This window comes from Lissotriton vulgaris, chromosome 9 (assembly GCF_964263255.1).
Source record: "Lissotriton vulgaris chromosome 9, aLisVul1.2, whole genome shotgun sequence".
NCBI classification, from domain to species: Eukaryota; Metazoa; Chordata; class Amphibia; order Caudata; family Salamandridae; genus Lissotriton; species Lissotriton vulgaris.
The window spans coordinates 182,846,087-182,867,826 of NC_141697.1; the positions used below are offsets into that span (position 1 = coordinate 182,846,087).

At 44.9% G+C, this 21,740-nt stretch overlaps 1 protein-coding gene across 1 annotated transcript in view; it reads left to right on the top strand.

Moving 5' to 3' along the window:
- LOC147689810 (galectin-3-like) overlaps positions 1-21,740 on the top strand; it is a 250,363-nt gene that overhangs the window by 48,715 nt on the left and 179,908 nt on the right. The gene's annotated exons all lie outside the window — the stretch shown is intronic.

Below are 21,740 nucleotides of genomic sequence, written 5' to 3' on the forward strand. Positions count from 1 at the left end.
CTGAACCATCACTACTGTGTCCGCTGGGTAATAACATATCAAGGATGCAATGGACCCTGGTGCAAGCAAGTGAAATGACCTCCTTCATTAATGTTCGGAGAGTAAACTACAGCACTGGCAGGGTTCAATGGGTCCCAGAGGGCTCTAGAGATCTGTGCCACTGCACCTGCTGCACCAATGGTAGCTATTCCCCTGCCCTTGGTTGCCACAAAGTTCTTTGCCTTATATAGAGCCAGTGAAGTTGTTAGAGAATAGGTGGAATGCGAGAGTGCAGGTTCGTTCCTGACACCAAACAGGCACTGTAGTATGTAGTTGCTGCAGCTGTGTCAACAAATATTGGGGCCGTTCCAAATATAGGCATTTGCAATAAAGTGCTTTCTTGACAAAAAATAATCAATCAATCAGCACATTTGTAAAGGGCACTACTCACCTGTGAGGGTGTCAAGGCGCAGGGGGGTGCTGCTACTGCTCGAATAGCCAGGTCTTGAGTAGCCTCCTGAAGGATAGAAGGTCTTAGGTCTACCTAGGAGGATGGAGAGGGTGTTTCAGGTCTTGGCGGCGAGGTGGGAGAATGATTTGCCACCGGTGGTCACTCTTCGGATACAGGGGACGGTGGCAAGGGCAGGGTTGGCGGAGCGGAGCTGGCAGTTCTGGGGTTAGAAGGTGAGTCGTCTGTTGAGGTATGCCGGTCCGGTTTTGTGGAGTGCCTTGTGAGCATGGCTGAGGAGCTCGAAGGTGATTCTCTTGTTGACGGGAAGCCAGTGCAGGTCTCAGGTGGAGTGTGTTGTGGCTATTGCGGAAGATGTTGAGGATTAGGCGTGCCGAGGCATTCTATATGCGTTGAAGTTGTTTCAGGAGTTTGGATGAGGCTCCTGCGTAGAGGGCGTTTCCGTAATCCAGCCTGCTGCTGACGAGAGCCTGGGTGACTGTTCTTCTTGTTCCGGTGGGAATCCACTTGTAGATTTTACTGTGCATGCGGAGGGTGAAGCAGGAGGATGAGACAGCATTGACTTGCTTGGTCATGGAAAGTGTTGAGTCGAGGATGAACCCCAGGTTGCATGCATGGTCGGTGGGTGTCAGTGCTGCTCCCAGTGCGGTCGGCCACCAGGAGTCGTCCCAGGCTGAGGGGGTGGAGCCGAGGATGAGGACCTCTGTCTTGTCCGAGTCCAGCTTCAGACGGCTGTTCTTCATCCACTTGGCGACGCCCTTAATTTCTTTGTCGAGGTTGGTTTTGGCTGTGAGGGGGTCCTTGGTGAGCGAAAGGATCAGCTGGGTGTCGTCGGCGGCATAAAAGATGATGTTGAGGTCGTGTAGTCGTGCGACGTGGGTGAGTGGTGCCATGTAGATGTTGAACAATGTTGGGCTGAGGGATGATCCCTGGGGTACGCCCCAGATGATCTCAGAGACTACGGACCGGAAAGGGGGAGGCGAATGCTCTGGGTTCTGCCGGAGAAGAAGGAGGTGGTCCATTCCAGAGCCTTGTCTCGGATTCCAGCTTTGCGGAGGCGTGTGCGTAAGGTGCGGTGACAGACAGTGTCGAAGGTGGCTGATAGTTCCAGGAGAATGAGGGCCGCGGTTTCGCCGTTGTCCAGCAGGGCCCTGATGTCATCGGTGGCGGTGATGAGGGCAGTTTCGGTACTGCGGTTGCTGCAGAACCCAGACTGGGACGGGTCCAGGATGTTGTTATTCTCGAGGTAGCGGGTCAGTTGTCTGTTGACGGGCTTCTTGATGACCTTCTCCGGGAACAGGAGCAGGGAGATGGGTCGGTTCTTGAGGTCCTTTGGATCCGCCTTGGGTTTCTTGAGTAAGGCGTTGATCTTGGCGTGCTTCCAACTCTCCGGGTAGGTTGCGGTCTCGAAGGAGATGTTGATGGCCTTGCGGAGATGGGGTGCGATGGTGGTGCTGGCTTTGTTGAAGATGTGCTGTGGGCATGGGTCTGACGGAGAGCCAGAGTGGATGGTGTTCATGATTTTGATGGTGCCGTCATCATTTATGTTGGTCCAGGTGAGCAGGGGATTGATGCGGGTAGTGGCCGTGGGGTCTGAGGTGTCGGTGGTGGCCCGGTTGTTGAAGCTGTCGTGGATGTCTGCGATTTTGCGATGGAAGAAGGTGGCATGGGAGTCGCACAGGTCTTGCGATGGTAGGATGTTGTGGGTGTTGAAGCTGGGGTTGGAGAGTTCCTTCACGATGTTGAAGAGCTCTTTGCTGTTGTGTGTGTTGTTGTCGAGGCGGTCCTTGAATCTTGATCACCTGGTCAACACTCAATAAAATATGGTTGTGTTTACCGGTAGTCATTTTTAATTTTCACTTGGTTATGCACTGCAAAAAAGTTTTTTCAGAACCACTCTTGTTGAGATCATACTTGGGCGGATCAGTCGTCCCTTGAATACAGTGAGAGCTAGTTCCCCCTAATTAGGGGTGTGCTTTACTGGATTCGTTTATTTCATTCCCAGATGACGATGCTCCGCCAGTGTGGTGGACTGATGGGATTCATCTCAGCATGGTGGAGCTGAATTCACATTGTTTTACACTGTATTCATTGTTTTTCTAGCTTCTTAGTCTCGTCATAGTTTGACCAGTTCTCTCCCTTTCTGTTGTGTGGTCTGCGGATGGCATTCTTGAGGGCTGCGTAGTTGTCTGGTGTCTGTTTGCGGTGCCATTTCTTCTCTAACTTTCAGCAAGTTTGCTTGGAGGCCTGGAGGTCCACAGTGAACCAGCTGGCTTTCTTGTTAGTGCGTCTGTTGGAGGGTTTCTTGATCAGACGAGAGTGTTGGCGCAGTCATCGATCCATTGCCTGAGGTTGCAGGCAGCGGTGTCGGGGTCGGTGGGGTCATCGGGTGGGCTTTGGGCGAGGGTAGTGTTTAGCTGGTCTTCGGTGACTTTGCTCCAGCTGCGGCAGGGGATCTGTTGAGTGCAGTGGTGCATGGTGGGTTTCCGGAAGGTGAAGTGGATGCAGCGATGGTCGGTCCAGTGGAGCTTGGTGGTATGGTTGAAGTTGACGTAGGAGCTGGCGGAGAAGATGGGATCAAACATGTGGCCGGCGGAGTGACGAGCTGTCTGAGTCTGAGGTTGGCGAGGTTGTCAATCAGGGTGGTAGAGTTGGTGTTGTTGTTCTCGAGGTGGAAGTTAAGGTCTCCGAGGAGGATGTAGTCTGTGGAGACAAGGGCGTGTGTGCTGACAAAGTCAGCGATGAAGTCGCTGAACTGAGGCCGGCGTCCTGGGGCTCCATAGACGAGAGTTCCTCTGAGGGTGGTGTTGGGGTCGGTGTGGATCTGGAAGTGCAGGTGTTTGGCGGTGTTGAGGGTGTCGTTGGTACTGGTTGTGACTCTAAGGGTGTCCTCTTTATGTGTGGGAAAGGAGCAGATTTTGATGGAGAGAGTATTCGTGGGTGCCTTGAGGCTGTTTTTAACTGGTTCCAGTTCAACAGCCTCAAGTGCAACTCGGATAAATCCGAGGTACTCTTCTTCGGCTGCCGGTCGGATCCTGACTGGCAGGAATGGTGGCCTGCCAACATGTTTCCCCCAGCAGGCTCTTCCCAGTTAGCCAAGAATCTGGGGATCAAGATCGACAATGGTCTGACGCTGAGATCACAGATCTTAGGCCTTACAGGTACATGTTTTGGCCTCCTGAGATGCTCCGCAAGTTTCTGCCGATGCTTCCGGAAGACCATAGGAAGATTACGGTCCAGGCCTTAATTGGCTCGAGATTGGACTACTCCAACTTCCTTTATCTCAGCCTGCCGGAGTATCTCTTGCAACGGCTGCAGGTGGTCCAGAACTCGGCAGCACGGGCCATTTTTGGCCTCCACAGGCGAGTCAGAACTTCCAGCCTCCTGCAGTCACTTCTTTGGCTGCCTGTCCGGAAGCGGATAGTTTTTAAGGCCTTGACCTTGGCCCACAAGGCTCTTCATGCCACGGGAGCGAAATATCTCCAGAAGAGGCTAGCCTTCTATCGCCCGACCCGTTCCCTCAGATCTGAGTCTCTTTTCGTGGCCGTGGTCCCTCGAGTAAAAAAGGCACGCATTGGGGGCCGGTCTTTCAGGCTGTTGGCGCCACAGCTTTGGAACACTCTGCCTGTGGCACTGCGGAGTATTTCCAATCTGTTGACCTTTAGGAAGGGCCTTAAAACCTGGCTCTATGCTCTTTAGATACGCTCTTTTTTTCTTATCTCCGTTTCCGATTATTTGTTGTGTTGTGTTTTCTACTATAGGTTTACATTAAAGCGCCGGGACACTCCTAGGAGTAGCCGTGCACTATATAAGATTTTTGTAACATTTGTAACATTTGTAACATTTGTTGTGGACAATGGTGATTCCATCTCCTACTCCATTGGTGCGGTCCCTGCGGGTGATCTTGTAGCCGTCCGGGATGGCTATGGCGATGTCGGGTGCTGAGAAGGCATTCATCTAGGTCTCTGTCAGGAAGGCCACGTCCGGGGAGGATGTGTTGAGCAGGTCTCAGAGTTCGATGGCACGTTTGCATGCGCAGCGGGTGTACACTAGTATGCATCTGAGGTAGTTGAGTTCTGTCGCAATGGGCCGTTTGGCAGCTCAGAGGCTGGTGAAGCTGCAGCTCTGGCAGGAGGAGGGTCCCTTGGTGTGCTCAGGGGCGGCCAGTAAGCAGGTGTGCGGTCGTCCGGTGTTGAGTGCGTGGAGGGTGCTGGCGGTGTAGTGGCAGCGGTTGGTGTGGCGTTCGCTGTGACCAGGGGGCCTGGCACTGGGCACGGTCCAGGCGCTGACGGGCGCAGATGGGCCTGGAATAGGCGTGCCAAAGGCGTGGCCGCGCAGTGGCCGCCATTATGAGGGGAGGTGGTTGGGAGGAGCAGCAGGGAGGTGGGAGCGGGCAGCGAATGGGAAGTCTGGGGGGCGGGGCCACAGCGGCAGGAAAACGGGACACGGAGAGCGAGAAAACTGAAGGACACTGTGACAAAAAACATCTTCTCATACTCAGGTAAAAGTGGAAGGATTTTCTTCCGAATATTAAGTTACTAGTGCAGGTTTTGGCCATTATTCTGATGAATGTCTCAATATTAAGTTCCATTACAGAATAATGAGGTAACCCAATAATCGTCATCAGACCTGGGTACAGTGTGGTAATGAAAAATTGGTCTGTGACTGCTTTAAAAGAGAAATAAATTGCAATCTATCTAGCGTGTGTTGCAATAACACTAGTAATTAATACCATGTAGAAAGACAGCTACATTCCAAAGTAGCAAGATACACGGTTTTAAAGCGTACAGTTAATGTAAAACAAGGAAATGTGCCAAAAGTTATTTCAGTTATAGTATATTTATTTAATATACTTGCAATAAATAACAATAACCTGAAGAGCCCCAAATTGCCGCGTTCGATGAATGTTGAAAACATCTAGCGGAATGAATCAGTGACACCGCCTGGTAGATGAGGAAGCCAGGCAAGAGTCAACTATTGGATGGTATCCTCAATATAAAGGATAAAAACGCTGTGAGCATTTCACCCGCGTGTTAACCACTGAATAGTATGGACAGTGCGATTATGTATAGTGAGATCAGTTGAGATGGGAGCCATGGTATCAAGGTAAAGCAGGGGAATACATATGGACGAGTGCCCCCGTCTAAACAGAGAACCCTGTGAGCATTTCAGCGTAGTCATTGTCGCGCTAAGTTCCATTAAGCAGTGCGATGGGATAACGGCAGTGTCCCTTTTAGCTAAACTGGAATACCTATTAATGCTGACAATGAGAAGATGTAGTGCAAGTACATACAGTGTCATCAAAGTCCCATCATTTTACTCACTTGACTGGAAAATATTCCACATTTTAAATAAAACGCTACAGTACCAATATGTACAGTGAAACGCAGATAGTGATTATGTACAGTGTGCTGCGGATAGCGCTGGTTTCACAATGATACATTTATAACATGAGTTAGTGTAGTGTAGTTCCTATTTTCCCAATAGGCCCTGCGCATTGGAATAACATAAACAGTAGTATCGACGTAGAAGTGCGGATCTTACAGGCCTCTACTGACTATGCTAAACTTAATTGGGTATGTTACCAACTAGCTCAGAGGTCACTGGAAACTTTCTTGACTGAATAGGAAGTGATCAGCTTCCCTGGCACAGCCAAGAAGGGATTCAGTTTTCCAACAACCGTGCAACATGACAACTTTGCTCCTCAGATAAGAGTCAATCTCTAGAGTCGTGTGAAACAATAGACAGTTATTTTACTCAGTCAGTTTTTGTACAGATTACTTTCACAATATGTAGAGAATAGAGAGACGGGCGTTTTCAATAAAAGGTATTATTTATTGAACAGTCCTTCTTCTCATACAAGAGAAATGAATTGCCACAATTGCAAGACTTGTTATTATAAAAAGTGCGTACAGTAAAATGAGTATTGCGAAATAATACTGTAAAAGCATTGATATGGTTTCTTAGCCATACAATGGTTTAAAATGAATAAAACATATATACATTCATATATACATTTGACTAACGTACTCAACTGGTGCTTCTAACTACGCCTACCCCAGTGTACCTGACCTAAGCCTAACACGTGGAAGGGAGTAAGTAGCTTAAGTTAAGTTGGTTTTGCCAAGGTTTGCTTCAAGAATTCTCTCTAAGGGTTTAGTCAACACCATACCTCTGGAATAGAATGTTGGAGGGCTTGTATCTCCTTCAGGACTCGATATCCCAGTCACTCGCAAGAGTAGGCTGGAAACGGATCACTGAAATAATATCTACTACCAAAATATCGAGTTCCCATAATATCGATGACAAAATATCGAGGGACATAATATCGACTTTCTATCTTCACTAAGGTAAGTACAAAAATATCGACTTTAAAATATTGAGTGTTAAAAATATAGACTGTCAAAATATCGATTTTTTTATGTCTTTAAAATCAAGTTAAAACTATTATAATATTACATATATTTAATATAAACATTGTTAAAATTATTAAATAAATGTAACATTATTACATAATTAATGTAAATTTAAAAATTAATAATAATAATACATATATATATATAAATACATGTTATTAATAACAGATATAGAATATATTTACCGTAGCATAGCAAAAGGTTTAAATTTAATGTAACCACTCCAGTGGGTGCTACATTAAAGAGATCGTTGGATAGCGTAGGGGTAAAAATTACTATTCCCACTTCAGTGGGTACAAGAGTAGGGAAAGCGTTGGATAGCGTAGGGGTAAAATCTACTATTCCCACTCCAGTGGGTGCAACAGTAGGGAAAGCGTTGGATAGCGTAGGGGTAAAAATTACGATTCCCACTTCAGTGGGTACAAGAGTAGGGAAAGCGTTGGATAGCGTAGGGGTAAAATTTACTATTCCCACTCCAGTGGGTGCAACAGTAGGGAAAGCGTTGGATAGCGTAGGGGTAAAAATTACTATTCCCACTCCAAGGAGTGCAACAGTAGGGAAAGCGCTGGATAGCGTAGGGGTAAAAATTACTATTCCCACTCCAGTGGGTGCAACAGTAGGGCAAGCGTTGGATAGCGTAGAGGTAAAAATTACTATTCCCACTCCAAAGAGTGCAACAGTAGGGAAAGCGCCGGATAGCGTAGGGGTAAAAATTACTATTCCCACTCCAGTGGGTGCTACAGTAGGGAAAGCGTTGGATAGCGTAGGGGTAAAAATTACTATTTCCACTCCAGTGGGTGCTACAGTATGGAAAGCGCTGGATAGCGTAGGAGTAAAAATTACTATTCCCACTCCAGTGGGTGCAACAGTAGGGAAAGCATTGGATAGCGTAGGGGTAAAAATTACTATTCCCACTCCAGTGGGTGCTACAGTACGGAAAGCGTTGGATAGCGTAGGGGTAAAAATTACTATTCCCACTCCAGTGGGTGCAACAGTAGGGAAAGCGTTGGATAGCGTAGGGGTAAAAATTACTATTCCCACTCCAGTGGGTGCTACAGTAGGGAAAGCTTTGGATCGCGTAGGGGTTAAAATTACTATTCCCACTCCAGTGGGTGCTACAGTAGGGAAAGCGTTGGATAGCGTAGGGGTAAAAATTACTATTCCCACTCCAGTGGGTGCAACAGTAGGGAAAGCGTTGGATAGCGTAGGGGTAAAAATTACTATTCCAACTCCAGTGGGTGCAACAGTAGGGAAAGCGTTGGATAGCGTAGGGGTGAAAATTACTATTCCCAATTAATTATTTTAAATTAATTACCAATTATATTTTAATTATTTACCAATTATTATTTAATTAACAATTAGATTAAATTTACATAATTAATTATAATAAAATTACTTCCCACACTATTCCACTATAAACACACAACCCGCTACAGAAAATAAATTACTAAAAATTAATTATTTATCAATTATTTATTTTAAATTAATTACCAATTATATTATAATTATTTGCCAATTATTATTTAATTAACAATTAGAATAAATTTACATAATTAATTAATTATAATTAAATTACTTCCCACCCTATTCCCCTATAAACACACAACCCGCTACAGAAAATAAATTACTAAAAATTAAATATTTATCAATTAATCATTTTTAATTAATTAACTATTATATTTTAATTAATTACCAATTAATATTTAAGTAACAATTACATTAAATTTACATAATTAATTATTTATAATTAAATTACTTCCCACCCTATTCCCCTATAAACCCACAACCCGCTACAGATTTATATTACTCACATATTATTAAATATTAATAACTTACCTTATTTTCGATATTTTTGTTGTCTATATTTTTTCTAGTCTATATTATGTCTAGTCTATATTTTTGATTCGATATTTTGGCTATTCTAGTCGATATTACTCGATATTTTTGTTGTCTATATTTTGTCTAGTCTATATTTTGTCCAGTCTATATTTTTTACTCAATATTTTGTCCAATCGATATTTTGGACTCGATATTATGTCTGTTTACTCTGGAAACGCCGGAGCTGGATTTTCTCGGCAGGAGAAAAGACAGCGTCTTTCTCAGTGCGTCAAAGAGGAGGAGGAGGGGCAGCGTCCGTGGGCTGGTTGCATCTGCTGGGCTCTGCAAGGGACGGCTGTTCAGCTCCTCTGTTCACCACACCATCGTTCGCTCGTTCGCAGCGATAGCATCAGCAGCGATAACGGCAGCGATGTCTATGAGGCAGCTAGCATTTGCTTAAGGCAACGTTGGTAATATTTATACCTGAAAGGTGCCTTGTTTGACGTAAGTTTTTGGACATACGACGTCAATAAAGATGTCACTAGGAAGTGATCGTCTCTCAGTGCTCATTAGAGTTCTATTACTAATCAAAACATAGCAAGCGGGGCTTTCCCAGGTTGCTGAGTTTTTATCTTGTTGAAGAACTCGGAGTGTTAATCTAGGAATCTTAGATAGTGGCTTCTGCTGTGTCATTTACTAATGAGCTGCAGAGGAAGCTGCATAGGAGTGTGTCTCTGAACGTGTGAGGTCAGAGACGAGATTCTGAGATTTTACACTTGAACGTTTATGCCATTATATGGGAATAAATGGATTATAGCCGTATAGGGGCATAAGGTCGTAGGGTTGATCAGGGTCCTAGATTAGAACGCGACATTAGAAGAACAACACAATTGAGTACAGTGTCACACAACGAGAAGATGTAGTGCAAGTATATACAGTGTAATCAGAATCACATCAATTTACTCACTTCACTGGAAAATATTCCACATTATTAAATAAAACGCAGGTTAGAGATCGAGCTGAAATTGGAAAGATTGCTTTGATTAAGATGATCTTTTAAGGAACGGAGGGGCATATTATCAAGGCCAGGCGATACATTATCGCCGCTTTTATCGGCAGGAAACTGCCGATAAAGCGTCGATAATGGCCTTGATAATATGCTCTATGAATTCCAATGGAAGCCCATGTTAGATATGTTCACATTTAACATGGGCTTCGATTGGAATTCATAGAGCATATTATCAAGGCCATTATCGCCGATAAAGCGGTGATAATGTATCGCCTGGCCTTGATAATATGCCCCGGAATTACTAGTGCTTCCTTCAGTGCAGATGTCAAGGATCTGCTAGTTAACGGGGTATTAATTGGTAGTTAGAGCAAAGGAACCATTGTGTTGGGAACCTGTTTGCGCTGAGTCTTGGGCATGTCACTCGTGATACTGAATGACCCCTACTTTTGATTAAGTACAAGGAATCTGACAGGGGATTAGGAGCAAAACAGACAAGTCAAAGTTGACTCAATTGAGCTTCTATACATTGGGGTCTACTATGTCTAGGCAGCAGAATGGGTCATGCGTATGACTGTGCTCCCGGCCACATTGTTTAATTAAATGAACAGTTCCTGTTTTGCCAAAGACCTCTTGTCTCTTATTTTCTCAAGGTATTCTATGTTTAAGGAACACAGCCATAGATAAGAAGGAGTTGGAAAAGGTCAAAATTTAAGTACCGAATGTGGTTATCTGTGACATGATCACATATGCATGATTAAGAGATTAACAACTCGTTGTTTGTGGCTGGAGTTAAATTAGGTTTAAATAGTCAGGGACTAGTTTGACAAAAGTGTCCTCTTTGGGCGAATTGCCACCAAATAAGGAGGCTGTAAGTTGAGGAGAGGACGAAAGGTGAGGTTTGGGAAAGTCAGATATTATAAATAACATTAAAATAATAATCTTTCCAGTTATACAAAATACATTAAGTAAAACACAATAAAAAGAGTCCAGCTTGAGTAACGCTATGGTTAATTAGTAGCGCCGTAGGGTGTCTCTTTGCCTTTTTTGTGATAAGCCAGCTCCCATAATCGAACCGGACACAGGCGTGTAAATGGTTGGTAGATCTGATCTGGCGCAAAGTGCTAGAGCTTCAGTGCAAGATGACATTGAGGATTGTGAGATAAGCCACTTAGTGAGTAGGTGCTTAGTCTCGGTGCAAAAAAGCATAAAGTGCGTTATTGACTCCTTGCCGCCCACTGTGCAATTGCAGAGCTCAGAGCTGATGCAGCCATTACAGAGTTTAGCAATATGAATATTGATGGTTAAAAATACCGAGGCAGAATTTTAAATATCCAGTGCAGGGCTAATGTCATTCACTTATTGCTCTATTCCCAGGGTGTGCTTTGTGTGCAAGTAAGTGCAAGAAAAGTTGGACGAGCATGCTATGCCAATATGGGCCTTACATTTAGTGTGCAGCTATGCTCCCTCTACCATGTGGTGGTACTGCTAATGTGGGCTGGCTCTAACCATAGGTGCTCAAGACAAAAAGTTTGGAGCCAGCTTCCTACATTTCTTGGCCATGGGTTATGAAGGACTCTGTGGCAACTGTGATTTAAACGTAGTCAGTACAGGACAGGGGCACGAGCTATGAGCTCTTCAATAGCAATCAACTCAATTTACAGGTACAAAGCAAGAAGTGATGTGCCATGGCACGGATGCACAAGTGATCCCAGGAATGTTCTTTCTATCATTTGGAGCTCTTTACTGTTGCTGTCCCCCTATGTTCTGCACGGTTAGCTTGCTGCTGCCACTGTCTTTTGCTTGTATACTTGTTGGATGATGCTCAATGAGTGGCAGCCAATTTTCTACTTGAGCCTCTGAGTTGCATTGGCAGACTGCTGTAAGGTGGCAGCTGCTTCATCGCCATGAGCATGCCAAGACAGCTTGTTATTGAAGGAGATCCCCAGATAATCGAAGACCTTGACAATTTCAAGTACCTTACCAGCGATTCTTGGTGATTGTATCAGTGGTGGGGCAAGTCCCAGTTGCATTCCTTTTGTCTTTTGTATGCTGATGACAAGGTCTTTATGACTACAGTACAACAACAGCATTGCAACAACTATTTTTGTTGCCTAGTTTTGATGCGTCTGTGACATCCTCAAGCAGAAATTCCTCAGAGTCATTCGAAAAGAGGGAGACTAGCAGTGGGGCGAGAACACATCCCTGGTGCACCCCCAAGCAGATGTCAAAATAAGGAGTGCATTCTCCTTCACTTCCATAGTAAACTCAAGTACCCGTACCTTTATGCAGTGTTTTGATGGCTTGCATAAGATTTTTTTCAAATCCTTCATTCCCAAGCGTTTCCCATAGTTTGGTTCTTTTTACCTGGTTGAATGCCAATTTAAGACTGATGAAGGATAAATGGAGTGGGTGCTTGAGCATCTTTGTGTATTTAACACATCATAGTTTTCTAACTTCAATAGGCAGGCAATAAATGGGAGTGATGGATAATTGGAGGTATAATGGTCAGGAGTGAGATTCGGGTAGGGTCCGGAGGCAATACAGACTTCTCAGGAAACTGCTACACCCTAGAGACCTCAAATGTTACATGGATACCGAGCTTGAGAATGACAAAATACACTTCAGATCAACTATCATCTTGCAAAGTACATGCTTAGTGTGCCTTTTCTTGCCTTATGGAGTCATAAATGTGGGTGCAAGGTAGAGGATGAAGACTTAATTTTATGTCTGATAACCTCTTCCAGGCAGTATATAATGAAAATAACGGATTTATTGTTTATTGGACATAACGTTAATTGAAATCCGTGAGCAATTTTAGCCCAAGCTAACAGACAGTGTAGACGGAGTTGTCAAGCCCTTGATCCAAGGTTAGATAAATTAGATCCTTTGAAAAGCACCACAGCAAACAAAAGCTCATCCTCGGCTGCTTTGTTTACTGCTTGATTCACATCTGCTTTACAAGCAGAGAGAATAAATGCCAACAGCTGAAAAGATGTTGGAGGCTGTCCTACTTGCAGGAAGATAAGCTAACGAATAAATCTGCTCTCAAGAACGTTCCCAAAAATATTAAAAAGGTGAAAGCTGAAGCCTTTGCAACTATTTTGAATGCCCCAGAACACTTTTTTGGATAGTTAGATCTTTTTTAAACCTAGAAGCTGACCAACAAACCATTCCAACTTCCCAAACACTTTCTGATGACCTTTTTCTGGATGAAAGAATCTTATGCACTTTGCACAAGATCTCACTTGCAGATTCTCAATTGATTATTTGAAAAGCTATAAAAGGTTTCCATGTGGATCCTTCTTCGCCTAGGATTTTGTCTCGAGCTGCCCCATCCAATAATGTTTTAATTAACACATAATTTACTCTGGCATTGGAGAGGAAGTGAGGTCTCCTGCAAGGAAAAAGGAGTTGTTGTTGCCCTTATTAAAAAATTTAATGCAGACCCACCATGCCTAAGCAATTATAGACCGATTTTCTTACTTCTAGCAGTCAGGAAAATGCTGAGAAATTTGGCAACCAGTAAGATTTCTACTTTTATTGAAAACAAGAAAGTTCTTCGCTCCTCTCAATCTGGCTTTCGTTCAGGCTTAAGTACAGAAGTAGCTCGTTTAGGGGTCACTGAATTCATCAGAACCAATCTTGACTGGAAGAAAAAAACAGTGATCATTCTGTCTGATCTCTCAGCCATGTTTGATATTGTGTCTCATGTTGGAATTGTGGTCAAAGCATGGCTGGAATATTTCTTATCCAATAGAGCTAAGCCCCACGCTGTTCAACACATATATGGCATTGTTGGATAAAGAATTGGTGGTATGGGGCTTTAATATTGTGTCCAATGCAGATGATACACAATTGGTGTTAGCCTTTCATCAGCTGGATGACACCTTAGTAGAAAGCTTTCAGGACTGTCTCACTCTTTTGCTAATTGGTTGCATAGTAGTTCTCATGAGCTGAACTCAGATAAATCTGAGATTCGTCTTCGGAGATACTTCTGCACTGGACATTAGGAGTCTATGGTCTGTCGGACTGTTTTTGGCAGCAGTGGCAAAAAACATAGGGATCAAATTTGACAAGGATTTCTCATGTAAGCACTGATGGCCACTTGCTTTTTGATCCTGTAATGATTAAACATACCATCAAATTCCTCAGCATACACATGCAAAAAGACATTGTCCATGCACTTATCATGGTCAGATTAGGTTATGTCAAAGTTTTGAACTAGGCTCACCTGAGGAACTGCTAAATAAGCACTCTTAATACTGATCACCCCCAAAAGGCAGTCCATCCGAGGGGGTCTGAATGTACTCCATTGTTTTCCTCTCGGAATCAAATGTAAAGCCTTAATGATCACTTATAGACTGGTGCAGAACAAAGGCCGCATTTTCCTACAGGAAAAAGTCAAAGTTTATTTACGTAGTAGGGCTCTCCGATCCGCTAAGCAGGGCCTTTTATATATTACCAAGGTCTGCAAAGTTAGAAGATCTTTCTCCGTTCCGGCAGCTTGACTGTGGAATTCCATGCTGAAGCATTTACAGGAGATTGAAGTTGTATCAATCAATCAATCAATCATGACATTTGTATAGCGCGCTACTCACCCGGAAGGGTCTCAAGGCGCTGGGGGAGAGGGGTGCGTTACTGCTCAAACAGCCAGGTCTTGAGTTGTTTCCTGAAGGAGAGATGGTCCTGGGTCAGTCGGAGGTAGATGGGGAGGGAGTTCCAAGTATTGGCTGCCCGGTAGGAGAAGGATCTTCCTCCGGCGGTGGTTCTGCGGATGCGTGGTACGGCGGCGAGGGCGAGGCTGGTCGATCATAGCTGACGGGTGGGCGTGTAGAAGGTCAGGTGGTCGTTGAGGTACTTGGGGCCCAGCTCGTGGAGCGCCTTGTGTGCGTGGGTGAGGAGCCTGAACGTGATCCTCTTGCTGATGGGGAGCCAGTGTAGGTCTCTCAGGTGGCAGGAGATGTGGCTGTGTCGGGGGATGTCCAGGATGAGTCGTGTGGAGGCGTTCTGGATGCGTTGGAATCTTTTCTGAATTTTGGCTGTAGGTTCTGGCGTAGAGGGTGTTCCCATAGTCCAGTCGGCTGGTGACGAGTGCCTGGGTGACGGTCTTCCTGGTCTCGGTGGGGATCCATCGGAAGATCTTACGGAGCATACGCATGGTGTTGAAGCACGATGAGGAGATGGCCTTGACTTGTCTGGTCATCGAGAGGGAGGAGTCCAGGACGAAGCCCAGGTTGCGTGCGTGGTCCGTTGGCATGGGAGTGGTGCCAGGCAGAGGGCGATGATCCCAGGATGAGGACTTCTGTCTTTTCTGAATTCAGTTTCTGGCGGCTGTTCTCCATCCACTCGGCGACGTCTTTCATCCCTTCGTGTAGGCTGGTTCTGGCGGTGGCGGGGTCGGTGGTGAGGGAGAGGATCAGCTGGGTGTCGTTGGCGTAGGAGATGATGTTGAGGTTGTGTTGGCGTGCGATGGCTGCGAGGGGGCTTATGTAGATGTTGAAGAGGGTTGGGCTGAGAGAGGATCCTTGTGGAACGCCGCAAATGACTTTGGTGGCCTCAGATCTGAACGGGGGGAGGCGGACTCTCTGGGTTCTTCCGGCGAGGAATGAGATGATCCACTCCAGTGCCTTCTTTTGGATTCCGATGTTGTTGAGGCGCTGTACTAGGGTGCGGTGGCAGACAGTGTCGAACGCTGCGGAGAGGTCCAGGAGGATGAGGGCTGCTGTTTCCCCATTGTCGAGCAGGGATCTGATGTCATCGGTGGCTGCGATCAAGGCGGTCTCGGTGCTGTGGTTGGCTCGGAAACCGAACTGCGAGGGGTCCCGAACTGCGAGGGGTCGAGGGATCCATTCGTCTTGAGCAAGCTGTCTGTTGACGGTCTTCTCAATGACTTTGGCATTATTCTTCTAATGTAAATGTAAATGTCAAGGTATTTGTAGAGCGCACTGCCACCAAGCGGTTTCCTGGCGCTATTACTCATACCGCTGGCTTTCCCTGTGAAGTGTCCACTCCTGGGCACCCCCAGGGTGAAGCCAGGCATCCTAGCGCTGTTGGTGCCGGTGTGGAGGTTAAGCAAGCTATTGCCCAGAGTTGCAGCGTGGGGCCCATGATTAGAATAAGCACCGAGGCGAGAATTGTCAGGTCCGTGGAAATTGAGTCCAAGACCCGCCGAGGCGGGAATTGAACCCTGGTCCCGGGCCAGAACTATGCATCATGGTCTGCCGCTCTAACCATTGAGCCACACTCCTCCACGTATGTCAATCATGGGATAACCAATCCATAACAGCAATTGACAAAGGGAGCATTTGCACTTTGGCAATGAACAGCAGTGGCAAAGTGCCCAAAGCATCTAAACCAGAAAAACAAAGTCCAACACACTGCAAAAACACAGGAGGGAAAGGCAAAAATACAGGAGAAACCGCTGCCAATGGTGCCAGGTCTAACACATTCTTTCCAACATTCCTCAGAAATTCCTTCAAATTCTCCAGTTATGATGTCTTAAAATGTTGGCAATCATTTCATTTACTCCTCCAATCCCCACATCACTTTGTTGACAAGGAAGACGTGACAAGAAATCGGCTGTCATGTTCCCCTTCCCTGGGACATATACAGTACTGAAAGTGTATTTTTTAAGTCTGGAGGCAAGGCTGTAAAACTGCGCCGTGGAATTCCAAGCACCCCCACGAGATAAAAATGTTCACTAACGGCTTGTGGTCAGATCTCAACACAAATTTACTGCCCAAAACATAGTTCCTGAAATGCTCAGCTGCCCACACTTATGCCATCAATTCCGTCTCAATGACATCATATATGATCTCTCTCTCATTCAGCGTGTGAGAAGCAAACGAAACATTCCACTCATCTGTCACATATCTGGAATAATATACCACTGACCCCATACAAACTTGCATCAACAGTAATCACACACTCCTTCATGCAGAACGGTTTCAATGTGGGCTCTTTCACCATATCCTGTTTTTTGTTACTAAACACCACCTGTTGGATATTTGCCCATTCATAAGCCACATTACATCTCAACAGGGCTCTTAAAGGCTCCATTTTGGGTGCAAAAGTATTCACACAGCCAGCAAATGAGAGTAACTGCTCTCTGGTAGTGGGATCAAGGACATTAACAATAGCTTCTACATTAGATTTTTTTTGGGCACCACACTGACACCTGATGGAGTATGGCCTACGTACTCCACAGAATTTCTAAACATTGTACACTTGTGCCCTTTGGGGGTTAGACAATGTTTTTCCAACCTGTTACATACTTCAATCATGTGACATCAATGTTCCTCTTCGTTTCGAGCAAAAATGAAATGAAATGAAATGAAAAATTGCATTTGTATAGCGCATAACCGCCCTGGGGCCTCGCAGCGCTTAAATTAAAATGGCATCTTGAAAGCATTTATCATACTGATCAATGTCTCTGCATATGTGAAGCATCGCCCTTTGGAAGATGGAGGCCACTGGAGCTAGACCAAATGGAATCCTGGTGAACTGAAACAACACTTGATGAGTAATGAATTCTATCAGATGTCTAGACTCCTTAGCCAATTCGATCTGATGATAAGCTCTTGCATTTTTATGTCCTTTACGTGCACAATTTTCTGGTCTCTAATCATTTCATCAGACATAGGACCAAAGTTGCAATGCATGGATAATTCTTAAAGCAGTGTTAAAAAATCGTCAAAAGATTTGTCTTCTTTTTGCATTCCTAATCCCAAACAATGTAAAAAATATACTCTTCTTGCTCTCTCCTCCTTTACGTTCATCATCTATGGCCCTCATAAAAGTTATACACTCCTCCTTCCATCTTACCCCTGGAGTGGGAGGCTCTCCCTTGCTTTGTAGAATCTTAGCTGGAGGGTTAAACTGCATGGTGTATCTGTCCAGTACTCAAACATATACCTTGAAGCAATTCCCAGCAGCACAAAAATTCCTCCTTGTCTAGTAACCATATTACCTTGATGCTGACTGAATATAGAATAGCCCAAACGGCTTGGCAGTTCGGACTGGACTGTTCCCATGAGGCACAGGGTCAGACTGATTTGCATATGGCCATGTCTGAACTGGGGTGGCAGAGTGGGCTAAAGAACGGTGATGGATTAAACCCAGATCTTGTGACTGGGTGTGAGTGTTTGATTGGTTCAGATGCTCCGTCCATCACCACCCCCTTTTGTACCGCTTTGTTCGCCATAAGTTGGCAGGGTATGCTCAGACGTGAGTCCCTTACTCACTTTGTCACTGGATTCAAGCAAGTCTGGCTGAAGACGGCTGAAATGTCAGAAACCGGTCGTAGGAAGCTTGTTTCCGGTCCAGGGATGGCATGGCTTGGCAGTTCGGGCTGGGCTGTTCCCATGAGGCACAGGGCCAGACTGATTTGCATATGGCCATGTCTGAACTGGGGTGGCAGAGTGGGCTAAAGAACGGTGATGGATTAAACCCAGATCTTGTGACTGGGTGTGAGTGTTTGATTGGTTCAGATGCTCCGTCCATCACCACCCCCTTTTGTACCGCTTTATAAAATAGTCTGAGCTCAATGTTCCCAAATAATAGGCTTATTAATTGCTGATCATCATTCATGGCAAAAAATACAAGAAAATCAACATTAAGGAGATGAAAAGTTACTTAGAAAATGTTAAGTAAGGTGAACTATAAATCACCATACACCAAGAAATGTAATCAGGCCCTGACACTGTCAACTCCCAGTGCTTCCCCATGAAATCTCAGAAAGAGCAAATACTACATTCAATACCATCCACTGACCCAACATGGTCGCCACGCAATGTAACAAGGCAAAAAACATTCCCGGAAGAGCGTAGGACAAAGCTTCCCAGGCGCCACTACGTAGGGTCAGCTCTTCATAAGCACAGTAGAAGTTCCACTTCCCTGCGTCACTCCGCAGCACACAATAAACATAGCCAGGTGCTACTACAGATTCTGCTCCTTAGATCACAACCAGATGACGGTGAGTCACCATGCTCAGTAAAATGTCTTCATTAAATCCATGAAAACAGTCAGTCCTTTTAGGAAATTTCCCTTTCCATGTGGAATCGGCATATAGGCGTATTGGCTCCTTCTCCTAAAAATAGTCCAAGGAGAAATACCATGCAGGTCCAACTATTCATGAATATTGGAAAAACAAATATCCGCAAAATTAGTAAGCACACAGTGGATTTGAGAAACAATCCGCTCCTTTCCTTTCCACTAACTTGACAGGATGCCTCCTCAACTCGTCAACAATGTTAGAAACTCTAAAAGTCCATATTCAGTAGTACTTTAAGTAGGCTTTATTAAGAGTGGCACAGCAATGCACCCACCGGGTGGTGACTGCAACTTTAACTGCAGAGCATCCAGTCTTCCACAAACAACATTCATATGGAACACAGAATGCTGCACACAGGTAAACATGGTGCATGCAGTGAATACAAGTAAGAATTCAACACCATGAAAGGCTTGATTTGTGTGGCCTTCTGTGGCTATGGGCAGAAATGTAAAACAGCGCAGCAGCTTGCATTGCATTACATTATATATCTTAGTAGTATGCATTAAATGGGAGGAGCATGGGCATTACAGTGCATCCACCCATTTATTTCAAGCAATTCCAGATTTACAAAGGTTTGGAATTCAGTGAAATCAGTACACCTAGCATCAGGGCTTTAAGTGGGATGAAAAAACTGGGGGGTCTCTCAAAGGGGCGTGGTCATTGTAATTAGGGGCGTGGCTTTAAATCACTTACGCAAAAAATCTGTGCTTAGCATAGTGTGCTGCCTGACTTGTATTTTGCTGGTTCTGTCATTGCATCCAGATATTTGATACAAGTAACATCATACCTACATTAAGAAAGGGATATTGGCTTTGTCAATGGTTATTACTTGCAAAAGATAAATAAGCTGCAACTATGACTTTTATATAATATTGACAAAGCTTCCAATTAAATCCCTGGTGACCCTACCACAATGTTGCTGCTCCTGAGTTTCAGAAAGAGAAGGGAAATCCAGAAAGAAAATGACTATTAAAGGATTTCCCTTCCCCCACAACGCTCACCTGGCATAAAGCCATTCTGTAATTTCTCTACTAGTGGAGAAGTGTGTGTCTACGAGTGGAGAAGTGTGGCTCAATGATTAGAGCGGCAGACCCTGATGCAGAGGTCTAGCCCGGTACCAGGGTTCAATTCCCCACCTCGGTGGGTCTTGGGCTCAAAATTCCACGGACCTGATAATTCTCGCCTCGGTGCCTATTCCAATCATTGAGTCCCACTCTGTAACTCTGGGCAATAGCTTGCTTAATCTCCACAATGGCCCCCACAACGCTAAGGATGCCTGGCCTCCACCTTGGGGGTGCCCAGGAGTGGACGCCTCACAGGGAAAGCCAGGATGGGTTCCACAGCGGTATTCGTACAAGCGCCTTGAGACCCTTGCGGGTGAGTAGTGCGCTATACAAGTATCAATTTACAATTTACATTTACTACTGAGAAGTGAGCAGTGTGAGCAGAGCAAATCCATGTGCCTGCTGTTTCGAAACAGGTCTATATCAGGCTTTGTTTTGAGCCCTGGCACTTTTTCCCGGACTGCAGTGACAGCAAACAGCTGTCACTGCAGTCTGGGAAAAAAACAGACTGCCTGTGTTAGGGCTCAAAACAGAGCCCGATAGAGACCCGTTTCGAGGCCCCCTGAAAAAAACTACCGGTGCTCAGACCCCTTGAGACCCGGCCCACTTAAAGCCCTGCCTACCATAGAGAGGCGTTATGAGGATAAATGTGTTTACTCTTCCTTGTTGCTTTCTCTTTCTGTGTGTAATGTTCTGCATCATGCATCAAAAGAGGAACATGCCATTTTGGATTAGATTGCTTTTGTGCAGGGGTGTACCCCTTCCTGTGCAAAAACAATTCCACTGGTAATACTGGCCCCCATGCACCTTGGTGCTAGAGTGCCTGTGTTGGCGCTACGCAGTGATATTCGGAGATATAGGTACTTTTCCACTCTCTTCAATTCACTCAATGCAGCACAGCAACTTTGCTTGCTACCCTGTGTTGTGCGAACACTGATAAATATACACTTACATATGGTAATTCACAGCTATGATGTAGCTGTGCTTAACAAAAGCTTTTACCCACTATTATAATATCATAAAGGAAATCCAGGCTATTCTAACAGGCCTCCATAACATAAAGACATAGGTGGGTAAAAAGTGAATAATGGGCATGTTTTCACATCTGGGTTTCTGAGTGACAACATAGAGAACTCTTTTTTATCTATTTGATGTCACTCAAATTTCCTTGATGAAAGACATTACTAATATCTCATGTGTATGATATTGCATCGTTTCCTAATGCTCTAAAGTAACTTGTGACTTCCCAACCAAGGGCCTCATTTACAGTATGGTGGACAGAGTAAAGGCAGTCAGGGGGAGTGGAGTACTTTTGTCCACCACCCTGCCTTTACCCACCCTTTTGTCCTCCACCAACCAAGGTTAGAGTTGACCCCTAGTCCCGTGGTGAATTCTTTCAGTTTGCATGAATCACCTTCATGGTGGTTTGTACAAAGCATTTAAGTTAGGTGTGCATCTGACATTAGTGATAAACGCTTACACAAAGCCTTTAAAAGGTTTTACTTTTCCAAAAACAAATTCCCCAAAGCAGAAGTTTTTGTGAAAGTAAAACCTAATGGTCCCAGCACCATCTGAGTTTTCTCCCATGGTGTGGGAGCATTTATTTTTTATTTTTACAGTCCTTCACTGCCAGGATATTCCCGGCAGGGTCAGAAAGTAAAATAAAGAAATGAATCTGACATCTTATTCTAAATTTGTAGACTGTTGAATGGTTTATATGCTACGGCCCATAATCCCTCAGTCTGTCTGTGGAAAATTTACCCTAACAGAGTAAATTTTACTCTGGCTGCATACACCAGGTAGTCCACCCGACTGAAAATTGGGCAAGCAGACGAGAGTTTGATGACAGGGTACTCCATCGCTACACTCTAAATCGAGCACTAAGTTTGAGTTTGCAGTCTATAAATACTAATTCTTGCACGCAAACACTAGT